The following is a 15,827-nucleotide window of genomic DNA, read 5'->3' on the forward strand; positions in this document are numbered from 1 at the left end:
TAAGGGAAGGGAAGCAAAAATAATACAAAACAAGAAGGGGGACAAAATATGAGACTCTTAAACATGGAGAATAAACTGAGGGTTGCTGGAGGGGTTGTGGGAAGGGAGATGGGCTAAATGGGTAAGGGACATTAAGGAATCTACTCCTGAAATCATTGTTGCACTATATGCTAACTAACTTGGATGTAAAATAAATAAATAAATAAATAAATAAATAAATAAGAAAATAAGTAAATAAATATTAACTTAAATTTAAAAAATAAAATAAATAAAAAACTATTTTAGAAATAAAAGGGTAAATGAATTTGATTTTTCTGTTTGTTTTTGAGAGAGAGAGCGAGCGAGAGAGAGCACTTGTGTGCACCAGTGAGGGAGAGTGGCAGAGGGAAAAAGAAAATCTTCAACAAGCTCCACACTGAGCATGTAACACATGATTCCACAATCCTGGGATCATGACCTGAGCCCAAATCAAGTCAGATGCTCGGGGCACCTGGGTGGCTCAGTCGGTTGGGAGTCCTACTTTAGCTCGGTCATGATCTCGCAGTCTGTGAGTTCAAGCCCCGTGTCGGGCTCTGCGCTGACAGCTCAGAGCCTGGAGCCTGTTTCAGATTCTGTATCTCCCTCTCTCTCTGACCCTCCTCCGTTCATGCTCTGTCTCTCTCTGTCTCAAAAATAAATAAACGTTAAGGAAAAAAAAAAGAGTCAGATGCTCAACCAACTGAGCCACCCATTTAAGAGCTTAGATGTTGAAACGTAACTGCGTTGTTTAAAATCCTGATTCTACCATTCACAAGATGTATGACCTTAGGCAAGTTACTTAACTTCTGTGAGCTTCAGCTTTTTTATCTGCAAAGTGGAGGAAAATATAATAATAACTATCTTATTAGATGATTGTGATGATTAAATCAGATGCCTCCAAACTTAACACTAGGCACTTTGTAAATATGTATTAATTGTTAGTAATTATTAATAATAATTTATATACTGCTGCATTATTACCTTTAAAAAATTATTTATTTATTTTCAGACAGAGAGAGAGAGAGAGAGAGAGAGAGAGAGAGTGCACCCGTGTGCTTGTGTGTGTGTGTGTGCACGGGTATGTGGGCAAGCAACAGAGGGACAGAGAGAGGGAGGGAGAATCCCAATCAGGTTCTGTGCTGTGGCATCAGACACAGGGCTCCAACCCACCAACCAATAAGTCATGACCTGAGTTGAAACCAAAAGTGGGATGCTTAACCAACTGAGCCACCCAGGCAACCCTGCATAGTTACATTTTTATAGTGAAAATGCATTGCTTTTGAAATTTTTTATTTATTTATTTTTAACTTCTTAAAATATTTATTTATTTTTGAGAGAGAGAGACAGCATGAACGAACAGGGGAGGGGCAGAGAGAGAAGGAGACCCAGCATCCAAAGCAGGCTCTAGGCTCTGAGCTGTCAGCGCAAAGCCCAACGTGGGGCTCAAATTCACGAACCGTGAGATCATGACCTGAGCTGAAGTCAGACACTTAACCAACAGAACAACCCAGGCACCCCATTTTTGAAATTGTAAAAACAATTTTTAAATGTGTGAAGTCAACCTTAATTTTGAGCGTTTACTAATACAAATGCATTCTTAAATTATCAAGTCATGCGTTAAGCTGCAAAATAGGAATTTTGCCCTGCTTTCTTGGTGTTTCAGAGGAAACGGAGACTGCTCACTTAAGGTCTGAATTGTGCTTTAGTTATTCTTTTCCATTCTATAAATCAAGGAGGGGCACTTTCCCGGGCACAAAAATTCATGAAGTTGTGGTACCTTTTTTACCAAAATTGTTCCTAAAACAACTACTAATGACATTGAATTTCCTAATCTACAAGGAGTTCCTTTTAATATTCTATTGGTCATTCGGATCTTTGAAGCAAAGCAATTCCAACTAAATTTCATGTTGACCCCTAAGGCTTTTTGTTTTAGAGTGAAAGAACTCTGTTAATAATCTAGCATCTTTTCCAAGATCCTGTCTCGTCTCCGTTTGGTAGATTGGAGTATTCCATTTTAATTCATTGCCTGTGGAATTAGTAATTATATGATATCTCTTGTGACTCCAATCTTAAATAATGATATCCCTTTAATAAGCTTTGTTCTATTTATAGGGCTTAAAGAGAAATTTGATTTTTAAGAGAAAACAGCAGCAATACTACAAATAACTGTTAAAATATATTCTAGAAGCCATTTTCTGGCCTGTTTTTTATTGCTTTATTTGTGTTTCTGGTCAGAAGAACTGGAATGCAGAATGAGGAGCTTATGAGGTTCTCACCCTGGCTCCTCCCACCCATGCTTGGATTCAAACAAGTGGCCACTCACTAGCGTATCCAAATGGATACCAGAGCCATTTTCCAGACCTCAGGAGTCCTATAGCCTTTCACCAGCCAAGCTGTAAGTACCTACAAGGTAACAAGTACTTTTCTCAAGGCTATCTTTCTGTGTGTGTGTGTGTGTGTGTGTGTGTGTGTGTGTGTGTAACAGCTTTATTGAGGTATAGTTTATATACTACACAATTTACCCATTTAAAGTGTAAAACTTAATGGTTTGTTTTGGGTTTTTTGAGTGTTTGTGTGTGTGTGCATAAGCTGGGGAGGGGCTTGTGAGAGGGAAAGGAACAGAGAGAATCTTAAGCAGACTCCACACCCAGTGCAGAGCCCAACGTGGGGCTTGATCTCATGACCCTGAGATCATGGCCTGACCCGAAATCAAGAGTCAATGCTTAACCAACTGAGCCACCCAGCGCCCCTCATTGATTTTTAATATATTCCAGAGTTGTGCAATTATCACCAAAATGAATTTTAGAACATTTTCATCATCCCAAATATAAACCCCATGCCCAGTAACAAAACTCCCCTTTCCACATAGTGACAACAAAGTTCACCAAAAAAAAGTATTTAAATTTATCCTACTAAAGCAAAAAGGACAGATTAAAAGGAAAGCTCAAACTGTGCATAGTGTTCTAATTTTTAAATTCTATAATTGTGTTTTGTCCTATCTCAAATTGTGCAAAGAATATTTTTAAGGACTCCTATTTTTTAATTTGGGAAATTTATATTTTATACAAAAAGGATTGAAATTGAGAAGATATAGAATTTTCCAGCATCTAAAATCGTGAAAATTGGGGTGCCTGGGTGGTTCAGTCGGTTAGGCATCTACTTCAGCTCAGGTCATGATCTCGTGGTTCATGAGTTCAAGCCCCACGTTGGGCTCTGTGTTGACAGCTCAGAGCCTGGAGCCTGCTTTGGATTCTCTGTCTTCCTCTCTCTCTACCACTCTGCTTCCCCTGCTCATGCTCTGTCTCTAGGTCTCTCTCAAAAATAAATAAACATTAAAACTGTTAAAATAATTAAAAGAATCACAGAAACAAAACAAACAAACAAACATTCCCCTATTCACCCCAGCCCTAGGCAACTACTAATCTATTTTCTGTCTCCTTGAATTTGCCTATTCTGGAAATTTCACATAAATGGCAGCATATAATATGTGGCCTTTTGTGTCAGTCTTTTTCATTTATCATAATGTTTTCAAAGTTCATGTTGCAGTGTGTATCAGTACTTCCTTTCTTTTAATGGCTGAATAATACTCCATTGTATGGATGTGCCACGTTTTCTTTATCCATTCATTAATTAATGAGCATTTGAGTTGTTTCTACTTCTTAGCTATCATGAATAATGTTGCTATGCACATTCATGTGCAAGTTTTAGTGTAAACATATGTCTTCATTTCTCTTGGGTGTATGCGTAAGAGTGGAATTACTGGTCCATGTGTTTAACCTTTTGAGAAACTGCCAGATTTACATCAAGGCTCTCTTAAGATCTACTTGGTCTTGGGTTAATTGTTGTTCCATTTGGGTATGGCCTTGGAAACAGGCCCTTGCTGTTCAGATAAAAAACTTCTGTCAAAGACTTTCACTACATTATGATCTGAACTTAGCAATCTAAAAAAGTATGTGCTTTTCAACATTTTTGAAAATACGATGATTAGCATTCTTCTCTCTAGGGAAAAAAAAAGAACCTGTTTATCAAGTTTCCAGAACCATATAGACTCTTAAGGAGCACTTGACTCTTCTCACCCTAAAAGGCTGAGTAGACTTTAGGGGCACGTGGAGCAAGGCATAGTTGTATAAATTAAGGAGCATTACAAAAGAAAATATGTCTTCATTATTGCAAGGAAATTCTTCATTTCGCTTACAACAACATCCCTTGTTTCAGAAGTCAGAAATTCATATTGGCTAATAAATTTTTTATTGTAGTCACTCACACCTTAGCACAAATTACTTTAATAATCACACTTTCCTCTTAACCCCTGGTTAAGTACAGACTAAGATGTTCTAGTAGTAGAGGAGGTACTTTAAAAAAGGTAGAAAACAAGTAATTTTAGAGCCTAAAAAGGGGAATTGGGACACACTACATATATTACATTTAGTAGGTTATTTACTGCTCATAAAAATGCCATGAGATAAGTACTATCATTTTTCTTTAAAATTTTTTAATGTTTATTTACTTTTGAGAGAGAGAGAGAGAGAGTAAGAGCATGAGTGGGAGAAGGGCAGAGAGAGAGGGAGACACAAAATCCCAAGCAGGCTCCAGACTCCAAGCCATCAGCACAGAGACCGACACGGGGCTCGAACTCAGGAACCAGGAGATCATGACCTGAGCCGAAGTCAGACGGTTAACCGACTGAGCTACCCAGTTGCCCCCATTTTTACTTTAAAAGAAAGGAAAAGGGCTAAAAAAAAAAAAAGTTAAGTAACTTACTGAAAATCACACAAATTATAACTCATATCTATCTGATTCCAAAAAACCAGAGCATCCACTCTCTGTCCTGAAGAGAGAACCAATACTTGCAGAACTCTGGGGCTGGGCAGTAGGGAATGTGGAGAGTAGAGGTGTGCCGAAACCAAACTTTGCCTTCTCTACAAATTTTTTTCACATCCCTGGTTGCCACAACCACCTGCTGGCAGCACCTCCTGACCTCCAATGGTGCAAAAATGCTAATGAGTCCTTAAATGCTTCGTCTTCCTGGCTTAGAGGACCTACTGTATCTGACTAAGTTAGGATGGTAGCAACTGCTGCTGCCTGAGCCACACACTCCAGCAAAACTTCCTTATTTGGAAAAGTCCTTTCCATCCTATCTGGGCAGAAAGAATACAATCTCACATTTAAAAAAAAACAAAATGCTTTGACCTACATCAGAAGGGGCACTTGAAAACACTAAAACACAGAGAAATGGCAAAAAGATCAAGTATATTTCTAAATACTTTGCTCAAGTGGAAGGTGGGGGAATGTGGATGGGGTGGGGAATGCTTCATCAGATAGTTAAAAGAAAGAACATTCACAAAACCCTTTTGCTTTAACCCCAGAAGCTCTTCTAGTTAACAATAAGCTTTGTATCTCAGTTATATGAAATTTAGCACACTTTTTACTGGAATGAAGAAAAAATACATTTTGAAACTGCTGTTGAAGCCAGGAGGGAGCTGAATGGCAGGAGACTATAGTTTCTCAGATGGGGTTTAGCATTGCTTCTCTCCTACGCAGAGGTTATATTTGAAAAGGTGGGACTAAGTGGATATTTTCAGGATGGGCCAATGAGGTCGGCCTGAGTATTAACTCTTGTTATTCCTGGAGCAGCTTGGTAGAAAGATGAAAAGAGGAGACTAAAGTCTCAACCCTGCTGCTGGGTGAACTTGGGCAAATTACTTAACCTCTCTGGGTGGACCTCATTTTGCTCTTCTTTGAAGAGGAGTTGGACTAAATGACCTCCAATAACCTTTCCAGAATTGACTTTCTGTTTTGTGATTTCCATGATTGTGGAAAGGGCTTGTCTAGGCTAAAGCGTGCAACAGAAACCATGGGTTTCCAATGACCTCTAGACACACCCATCGTTCCCTAACTTCCCTCCTGGTACCTTTAAACCCTCAGCCCTTCTGGAGCCCGGGGCCTTGGTGCTGCTCCCGGACTTCCTGGAGGGACCTCCCAGAAGACCCATTAGTATGCAAAGCACAATAAGCTGAATATCATTCCCAGTGCTTATCGAATTTTATCTGTCCTATATTCCATTCTCTCAGAGTCTGCTTTCAACCACCTGGCCCTGCATGATGATGGATTAAATCAGATAAAATAACCCTCACTGAGATTTCCTAACATGTAAGCCTCCTCACAAAATAACTTAAAAATAATCCGAATATACATCCCTCTTCCAAAGTTCCTCATATCTTTTAGTTTATTTACTTTGAGAGAGAAAGGGAGAGAGAGAGCGTGCACATGCACATGCAAGTGCACAAGCAGGGGAGGGAAGAGAGAGAGAGAGAGAGAGAGAGAGAGAGAGAGAGAGAGAATCCCAAGCAGCCTCTGCAATGTTATTGCAGTGCCCCAAGTGGGCCTGATCCCATGACCGTGAGACCATGACCTGAGCCAAAATCAAGAGTCAGACGCTCACCCGACTGAGCCACCCAAGTGCCCAAAAGTTCCTAATATCTACATTATTTATTTATGTGGAAGGAGACAATTGATGGAGGGGTCTTCCTATGCCCCTGAAATTACATTAAGATTGGATTGCCTTCCCTGATCAGTGACACTTGGGGAAGTTGTCCTATCTTGGCAGGAAGATTGTAAACTCAAGATGGAGATTTTGTTTTTCTCTGCATTAATCTGCAGCTAATGCCAGTGAACATTATCCTTGTTTAATTACATTCACTAACCAACTGACACAACTTCCCCTGGGAAGAAGCTTATCCGACTCTGACTCATGCTTTACAGCATGTTGGATTTGAGGAAATGGATAATATACGCCCCGCTGGCTTTGGAATTTTAAACAGAAACCCACATGCCGCCAAGTCTCCAGCTTACTCCCAAATATGGGAGAATGTGTGCCCCAGCCACGGTTGCAGGAGGCATGCTCAGTGTGACAAAAGGCAAAACCCACAGTGTGTGCTGAATGCCAGGCCAGGCGTGGAGAGGCAGAGCAAGTATTCACTTAAAGGAAAAGGAACAACCCCAGAAAAGTGGTGGGAGGATGCCTCCTCTAAGGACTGTGTCCCTTTCCTAGAGTTATTTTGATGATGTCATAGCAGTGAATGTCTTATTAAAAGTAAAGTAGGAGTGCCTAGGTGGCTCAGTCAGTTATGCGTCCAACTCTTGATTTCAGCTCAGGTCATTATCTCACAGTTCGTGAGTTTGAGCCCACGCTGACCTTGAGGAGTCTGCTTGTGATTGTCTCTCTCCTCTCTCTCTCTCTCTCTCTCTCCCCTCCCCTCCTCCCTTCTCATGCACTCACCTGTGCTGTCGCACTCGCTCTCTCTCTTTCTCTCTCAAAATAAATAAATAAGCACTTAAAAACCAGTAAAATCCTTGCCAGCCTCAGGGACTAAGAGGTGTGATTTCAAAGGGCTAACCTTTAGAGGTTTTTAAAGCAGTACTCACAGACACAGCATGTGAGAACAAGAAATGAAATGATAGGAGCCTTGTGCTGAGCTGGTCAGGTCACTCTGTATCCAGATCATGGCAAGAAACTCTCTAGTAGCCAGCGTGCCCCAGGATTCTCTAGTATCAGAGATGTTTCCAGAGTAGAGCTAACTGGGGCAATTGCTCTTGTGTCTGAGTTTAGGGTGCAGGGAGCAGTAACCCAGGGCAGAAAGACGTAGATCCTCAGCTGGAAGCCAAAAAAGAAAGGCTCATAGTCCAATTCAACCCCTACCCCCCACTCCATGGCTGAGCCACTCCCTCCTTTTGCCCACACCTCCTAAGTCTCCAGATGTCTTCTTACAAACTCTCTTCCTTTTCAGGACTGTCCTTGTTCTTCTTTAAAAAAAAAAAAAAATCTTTATTTTTTTTATTTTTAAAATGTGTTTGATAAAAAATGTCAAAAAATATGGAAATATAACAATAACAGCTCCCATTTATGGAGTGTTTTCTTTGTGTAAGACACTATATGAAAACACTTAATGTGCATCATTTTATTCAGGTAGGTTTATTATCATCCCCGTTTACAGATAATAAGATTAAAGTTCATACAGGTGAAGTAACTTGCCCAAAGTCACATGGCTGAGATTTGAACCCAAGTGCTTTCTGTCCTAAGGCCATGTGCTTAAATATTGCACAGGCTTCCTTAAAAGTACAAGGAAGAGGGAAATATCAACCCTCGTCCACCACTCAAAGGTAAGTACTGTGTTATCTTTCCAGACCTCTCTTTACATAAGTGTGTGTGGTGTTTATTTTAATCTGATTTTAGTAGAATAAAATCTGGGTTGATTGGGCTTCCAGGAAGAGGGAGAATGAGTCACCCACTGTAATTTATCCAGATTTCTCTTCCCCTTAAAAAGCTCTAGCTCAAACAACCTGCACTTGGATGAGTCCTGAGCCCTCTGCTGGTCTTCAAGAGGCATGGGTATCTTGCTGGAAGCATCATGCCAAGCACACAGTAAGCACTCAGTTGTTTCTCTCCAGTGGTATTATCAGGAACAGAATTTTCTGTTATTCTTGGCCTCTACTCCAATGTAAGTATTTTAGAGCTGTGAGTTTGAGGGCACCTGGATGGCTCGGTTAGTTAAGCATCTGGCTCTTGATTTCAGCTCAGGTCATGATCTTGCAGTTCATGAGATCAAGCCCCACTTTGGGCTCTGTGACAACAGTGCAGAGATTGCTTGGGATTCTCTCTCTCTCTCTCTCTCTCTCTCTCTCTCTCACCCTCCCCACCTCTTAAAAAAAAAAAAAAGAGCTGTGAATTCCTTCCCTCTCTAGATGGTGCTGGTGCTGGTGCTGGAGCCACATAAAGAACCAACTGCCCAAGTGAGCCTGGAAATACATACATGTCATCTCTCTGGAGAGCAAAATTGACACCATGACTACTGTCCTGGGACTGCCCTTTAAAACCTTTGCTGAATTTGTACTCCTGGTCTTTCTCATGACTACTGATGAAGAGAAGAGCTTCAGGGGTAGAGATAGTCACAGGTGAGGTGAAATGTGTGTGTTGGGGGTAGTGAGGAGAACAGAGTGGGATTCAATGGCACTTCTGGAGTTCATAGGAGCTCCTGTCATCAGTTCTAACCTGACTTCAGGGGACTGGAGAATCCCCCACAGCCAATGAAGGGACTGACTTCAAGGGTCGGTGAATTACCCTGCTTGGTCATGAGACCTCAGCTGAGCAAGCAGAACAAACTGAGGCAAGTATGACAGAAGCTAATCAGGGAATCAGGAAACCTGTCTTTCCTTCTTACTTCTCACTAACCAGTACCTCCCCCTGCCACACATACAACCACACATATTCTCTTAAAAAATACCCCAAGCCATAAAGTGGTAAATTTTATGTTATACGTATTTTACTATGATTAAAAAGAATCATATTTAGCCAACCTAGGTTAAATATTCTATTCTCTGTCCTTATTCCTATGTCTATGTATTCCTCAGAACTGTAATCCAAGCACTGTAATCCACATTATTGCATTTGAATCACCTCAATTTGTGATATAATTTGTGAGTTTCCTAAATGAGGGATTACTAATTTTTTTCTTTTTCTTTCTGCTTTTTGTGGAAGCATAACATATATACTGAAAAGTGCACAAATCATAAATATACAGTTCTATAAATTTTCAAATGGCAAACACCTTCATATAACCAAAACCTAAATGAAGAAACAGAATGTCACTAGCACATCTTCCAGTCACTAGTTTCTCAAGGGTAATTCCTATTCATAAATTAAAAACATATATTAATTTCTCCTGTTTTTGAACTTGACATAAATGGAATTGTAAGTATGTATTCTTTTTTTTGTCTGGCTTCTTCCACTTAACATTATATTTATGATATTCATCCTTACTATCGTATAGAGTTATAGACTATTTATTCCCATTGTTATCTAATACTCCTTTATATGAATTCACCATGATTTATTTATCCATTCTATTGTTGGTGGACATTTGAATTGTTTCTGGTTTTTAGCTATTACAAATAGTGTCACTATGAGCATTCTTGTATATATGTTTTAGTGAACATATGTTTTTCTAGAAATGCAATTGCTGTCATAGGGTATGCACATTTTCAGCTTGGATAGATATTGTCAGACATTTTTCCAAGGTGGTTGTAACCAATTTACACTCCCACTAGCAATGTGTGAGAGTTCTGGTTGCTCCATATCCTCACCAACACTTGGTGTTGTCTGTCTTCTTTATTTTAGCCATTCTGGTGTGATGTGAACAGATATCCTGTTGTGCTCTTAATTTGCATTTTCCTGTTGATTAGTGAATGGAGTATTTTTCATATATTTATTAGCCATTTGGATATTCTAGGAATTTTTTAAGGTTTTGCTTTCCTGGTTATTAAAGTAATACATGCTAATTGAAGAAGGTATGTCAAATACAGAAAGGAATCGTGGTGGCTTTGTACACGTCAATTTAGTTAAATTGGAACTACGTTTTTCAGAATTTTTTTTCCCTATCTAATTCCAGGCTAGATTTAGCCACTAGAAAATTTGCATAAAGGGTGCCTGGGTGGCTGAGTCCATTAAGCGACTGACTCTTGGTTTGGGCTCAGGTCATGATCTAGTGGTTTCATGAGTTGGAGCCCCACTGTGCTGACAGTGCAGAGCCTGCTTGAGAGTCTCTATCTCCCTCTTTCTCTGCCCCTCCCCCACTCATGCTGTGTCTCTCTTTTCTCTCTTTCTCTCTCAAAATAAATAAGTAAACTTAAAAAAAAAGTAAGTTTGCATAAGACTTGCAGAAGTGAAGCAGCCATGTTTATGTTCAGAAGGTCTGCATAAAGGCAGGCACCATTGCAACTCATACATGTCTCAGATCTGCTGGTTTACCTGTTGGCATGGGAAGGCAACTGGACTCATAGTTCCCACCACATCTTGCCCTTCAACTTGCTCAACTCCTGGTCCAAATGTGTGTTTAGCTCCATGCCAAAGGTCCCAGCTCCTTTTGCAGGTCACTGACATCACTGAGGTTGGAGGTGGTGGAGGCAGTGGGAGACAGATGCAGGTTCCACTTCACCCTTCAGGGTGCCACATTTTTCTTGCAAGTTCCAGTTTGCCCTCACTCTCCCATACTTCATGTCTCTTCATTCTTCCTAGCTGCTACCCTCCTGACTTCAGGCCCAGCGCGAGAAACATAAGCAGCAAGTGCACATAAGCTATTTAACCAGCGCCCACAATTACATAACTTCAAATCCCTTATAATAAACCACTGATTCTAGGTCATTCTTAGTAGTTATGCATCTCTAATTAAACTCTGATACAGGCAATAAGAAGAAACAGACTTCACCTGTAATCCCACATCCCGAGTGGACCACTGTCAACATCTCAGTCTGTATTTTTCCTGCCTGGAGTATTTTCATTGAAGAGAATGAGTTCTGGAGAGGTTAAGGACTGCTCAGGGCTCAACTGGTAGGCGGCAGAGCCCAGCCGTCAGAAATCTGGTTTCATTCACGCCAGTGTGGTGTTGCTTCCACTGTGTCTCAGAATCCCTGAGTGACCAGCTTTCTGGGGGCCCTCCAACTCTGAGCATGAGCTCTGGGCCTGTGAGAACAGCTTTTGAACACATCTTCCTGGGCTTTTCAGCCACCTGCTTTTACAGCTTCCCCATTCTGTTCTGACCAAATTACAGGAGTTCCACCTTTCTGTTCCTCTTCAGAAAAAGAAAAGTCTTTTAAAATGAGAGTCATGCTGTGTCATCTACATCCGGAGAACTGACTAAGAAGTGATGGCCACCAGGGGGCCAAAGAGAGTCCTAAGGCCTTCCCTGCCCTGCCAAACACTGCTCCCCTGAAGTCTAGAGATGAAGTACTTTTATTTAAGCATTACTGTCTTGAGAGTTCTTTTTTAAAATAGAAGTACTCTTGAGAGAGGCAACACATGACATAATTCTTCAGAATGAGTGATTTCCCAGATGTAGTAGTAAGTGACAAAAGCTTTGGTAAGAGAGCAGGCTGGACAGGAGACAGCAGGAGGTGAAGTCAAAGACAAACTCCCTACTATACGATTTGGCCAAGAGTCTCCAGGACTCTGAGTTTTATAAAACCAAGAGTCAACAACACTTTTCTGCTCAAACCTGAGACTTGGGCTTGAGCTCTGCTCCTTGCCTAGAGGGTGGATCCTCTAGGACAGATTCGCTTCCCTGAGAACAGAACCAGAGAGAAGTATCCAGAGATGGAGAGCAATTTAGAAACTAATGACCTTTGGGGTGCTGGCTGGCTCAGTCAGTAGGGCACGTGACTCTCAATCTCACAGTCATGAGTTCAAACCCCAAGTCCAAGTAGGGCATGGAGCCTACTTAACATACATTTAAAAAGCAAAATACATTAAAAGATAAAAAAATTCTGCTCTAGAAACTAGTGATGATGAGAAGAAGCTGGTAACACATACTCTTCCAGCATGTCAGTTATGCCTGACTGGCTTCTTGAAAAAGAAAAAAAGTGGATGTTGTAGTTAAGGTTTCTTGCTTTGTTTGTTTTCCCCTTCCAACAGCTATAGATACTGTTGGCCTCATTCCTGATTTGTTCCTATCACTGCCCCCCAAGTAGAGGGGATAGTTACTCTACAGGTTGGTTGCTGAGCTGGGAGCCGCAGGCTGGCAGGGAGGCCACAGCCCAAAGCACAGGAGTGCCCAGGGGTAACATTATCCTGCCAGAGCTAAACAAGGAACTGAGTGTTTAGAATAACTTCAAGAAAGTCGTGGGTGTTTCCTCTGTCAGAGAAACAAGAAACCACAGTGAGATAATGGATAGCTATATTCAGGTCACAGATTATCAGCTGCCATTGCTACTTCCTGTTCAGAATTCAATGAAACTTCTTTCTAGTCACTGGAGCCTCATGGATTCTGCAAGCATGACAGCATTTTGTGATGTGGGGCTTGGAAGCGCTGCTAACCAGAGGTGGAACTGTTTTTTGGGGGGCGGGGGGTGAGTCTTCAGGGGCCTGTTCCTCGTAGGTGGTGAGTGAGGAACCATCAGTGAGAATAATTTTTGCCAGACTCTTGGTATTTTTCAGGCTTTTAGACTAAGATTTTTGTGCATTATCTTATTTGACTCTTAAAACAAGTGCTATGCAAAAGACAAGTGATAGTGAGGATGTGGAGAAACTGGAACCCTTGACACTGTTGGTGGGAATGCAGAAAAGTGTCCATCAACTGATGAATGGATAAAGAAGACATGGTATGTATATATTATATGTATATGTATGTGCATATATATATATATAATGGAATATTACTCAGCGATAAAAAAGAAAAATCTTGCCATTTACAATGATGTGAATGAAGCTAGAGAGAATTTATTTATTTATTTATTTATTTATTTATTTATTTATTTCCAATATATGAAATTTATTGTCAAATTGGTTTCCATACAACACCCAGTGCTCATCCCAAAAGGTGCCCTCCTCAATACCCATCACCCACCCTCCCCTCCCTCCCACCCCCCATCAACCCTCAGTTTGTTCCCAGTTTTTAAGAGTCTCTTATGCTTTGGCTCTCTCCCACTCTAACCTCTTTTTTTTTTTTTTCCTTCCCCTCCCCCATGGGTTTCTGTTAAGTTTCTCAGGATCCACATAAGAGTGAAACCATATGGTATCTGTCTTTCTCTGTATGGCTTATTTCACTTAGCATCACACTCTCCAGTTCCATCCACGTTGCTACAAAGGGCCATATTTCGTTCTTTCTCATTGCCATGTAGTACTCCATTGTGTATATAAACCACAATTTCTTTATCCATTCATCAGTTGATGGACATTTAGGCTCTTTCCACAATTTGGCTATTGTTGAGAGTGCTGCTATAAACATTGGGGTACAAGTGCCCCTATGCATCAGTACTCCTGTATCCCTTGGGTAAATTCCCAGCAGTGCTATTGCTGGGTCATAGGGTAGGTCTATTTTTAATTTTCTGAGGAACCTCCACACTGTTTTCCAGAGTGGCTGCACCAGTTTGCATTTCCACCAACAGTGCAAGAGGGTTCCTGTTTCTCCACATCCTCTCCAGCATCTATAGTCTCCTGATTTGTTCATTTTGGCCACGAAGCTAGAGAGAATTATACTAAGCAAAATAAATCGTCCAGAGAAGGACAAACACCATATGATTCCACTCATATGTAGAATTTAAGAATGAAACAAACAAAGGGGGAAAAGAGAGAGAAACCAAGAAACAGACTCTTAACTATAGAGAACAACTGATGGTTAGCAGAGGAGAAGGCATGGGAAGATGGGTCACATAGGTGATGGAGACTGAGGAGTGTGCTTGTTGTGACCACACCAGGTGTTGTATGGAAGTGTTGAATAACTATATTGTACACCTGAAACTAGCATTACACTGTATGTTAACTAACTGGAATTTATTTATTTATTTATTTATTTAATTCTTTTATTTTTTGAGAGACAGAGACAGTGCAAGTCAGAGAGGGGTTGAGAGACAGGGAGACACAGAAACCAAAGCAGGCTCCAGGCTCTGAGCTGAGAGCACAGACCCTCATGCAGAGCTCAAACCCACGAACTGTGAGATCATGACCTGAGCCAAAGTCAGACGCTTAACTGACTGAGCCACCCAGGCACCCCTGGAATTTATATAAAACATTTTTAATAATTGAAAATAGAAGTGTTGTGTCATCGAGCAAACCCACTTCTGGGTATTGATCCAAAATAATTGAAGTCAGGATCACAAATCAATATTGGAACTTCTATGTCTACTGCAACACGTTTCACAATAGTCAAGATGTAAAAACAACCTAAATGTCAATTGAAGGATGAATGGATAAAGAAAATGTATAGATACATACAATGAAATATTATTCAGCCTTTAAAAAGAAGGAAACCTTAAAAATATGTGACAGCATGATTGAGTCTTGAGGACATTAGGACATTATGCTAAGTGAAAGAAGCCAGTCACAGGACAAATACTATATGATTGTACTTATATGGGGTATCAAAAACAGTCAAACTCGTAGAAGCAGAAAATAGAATAGTGGTTGCCAGGAGAAGCCTGGGGAGTTGCTAATCAATAGGTTTAAAGTTTCAGTCATGCAAAAGGAATAAGTTCTAGAGATCTGCTGTACAACATTGTGTCTGTAACTTACAATACTGTGTTGTACACAAAAATCTGTTAAGTACAGGGGCGCCTGGGTGACTCAGTCGGTTAAGCACCCGATTTCAGCTCAGGTCATGATCTCATGGTTTGTGGGTTCAAGCCCCACGTCGCGCTCTGTGCTGACAGCTTAGACCCTGGAGCCTGCTTTAGATTCTGTGTCTCCCTCTCTCTGCCCCTCCCCTGCTTCACTCTGTCTCTCAAAAAGTAAATAAACGTTAAAAAATTTTTTAGGGACGCTTGGGTAGCTCAGTCGATTAAGTGTCTGATTTCGGTTCAGGTCATGATCTCATGGTTCATGAGTTTGAGCCCCACATTGGGCTCTGTGCTGACAGCATGGAACCTGTAGCCTGCTTTGGATTCTGTGTCTCCCTCTCTCTGCCCCTCCCCTGCTCATGCTCGCTCTCTCTCTCTCTCTCTCTCTCCCCTTCAAAAATAAATAAACATTAAAAAATTATTTAATCTGTTAAGAATAGATATCATGTTAAGTGTTATTACTACAGTAAAACAAAAATACAAATTTAATTTAAAAACCACACTTTAGGGGTGCCTGGGTGGCTCAGTCTGTTGAGCATCCAACTTCAGCTCAGGTCATGATCTCACGCTCTGAGTTCAAGCCCCGCATCGGGCTTTGTGCTGACAGCTCAGAGCCTGGACCCTGCTTCAGATTCTGTGTCTCCCTCTCTCTCTGCCCCTCTCCTGCTCATGCTCTGTCTCTCTCTGTCTCAAAAATAAAATAAAAT

At 40.9% G+C, this 15,827-nt stretch overlaps 1 long non-coding RNA gene across 1 annotated transcript in view; it reads right to left on the reverse strand.

Annotated features, from left to right (window-relative positions):
* The window catches only part of LOC115526973, a 28,252-nt gene extending 16,624 nt beyond the window's left edge, over positions 1-11,628 (reverse strand). The window contains exon 1 of the long non-coding RNA XR_003972815.1: positions 10,823-11,628. This is a non-coding gene — a long non-coding RNA (uncharacterized LOC115526973). The remainder of the gene's footprint in view (positions 1-10,822) is intronic.
* Between the last annotated feature and the right edge of the window lie 4,199 nt (positions 11,629-15,827).

This window comes from Lynx canadensis, chromosome D2 (assembly GCF_007474595.2).
Source record: "Lynx canadensis isolate LIC74 chromosome D2, mLynCan4.pri.v2, whole genome shotgun sequence".
NCBI lineage: Eukaryota > Metazoa > Chordata > Mammalia > Carnivora > Felidae > Lynx > Lynx canadensis.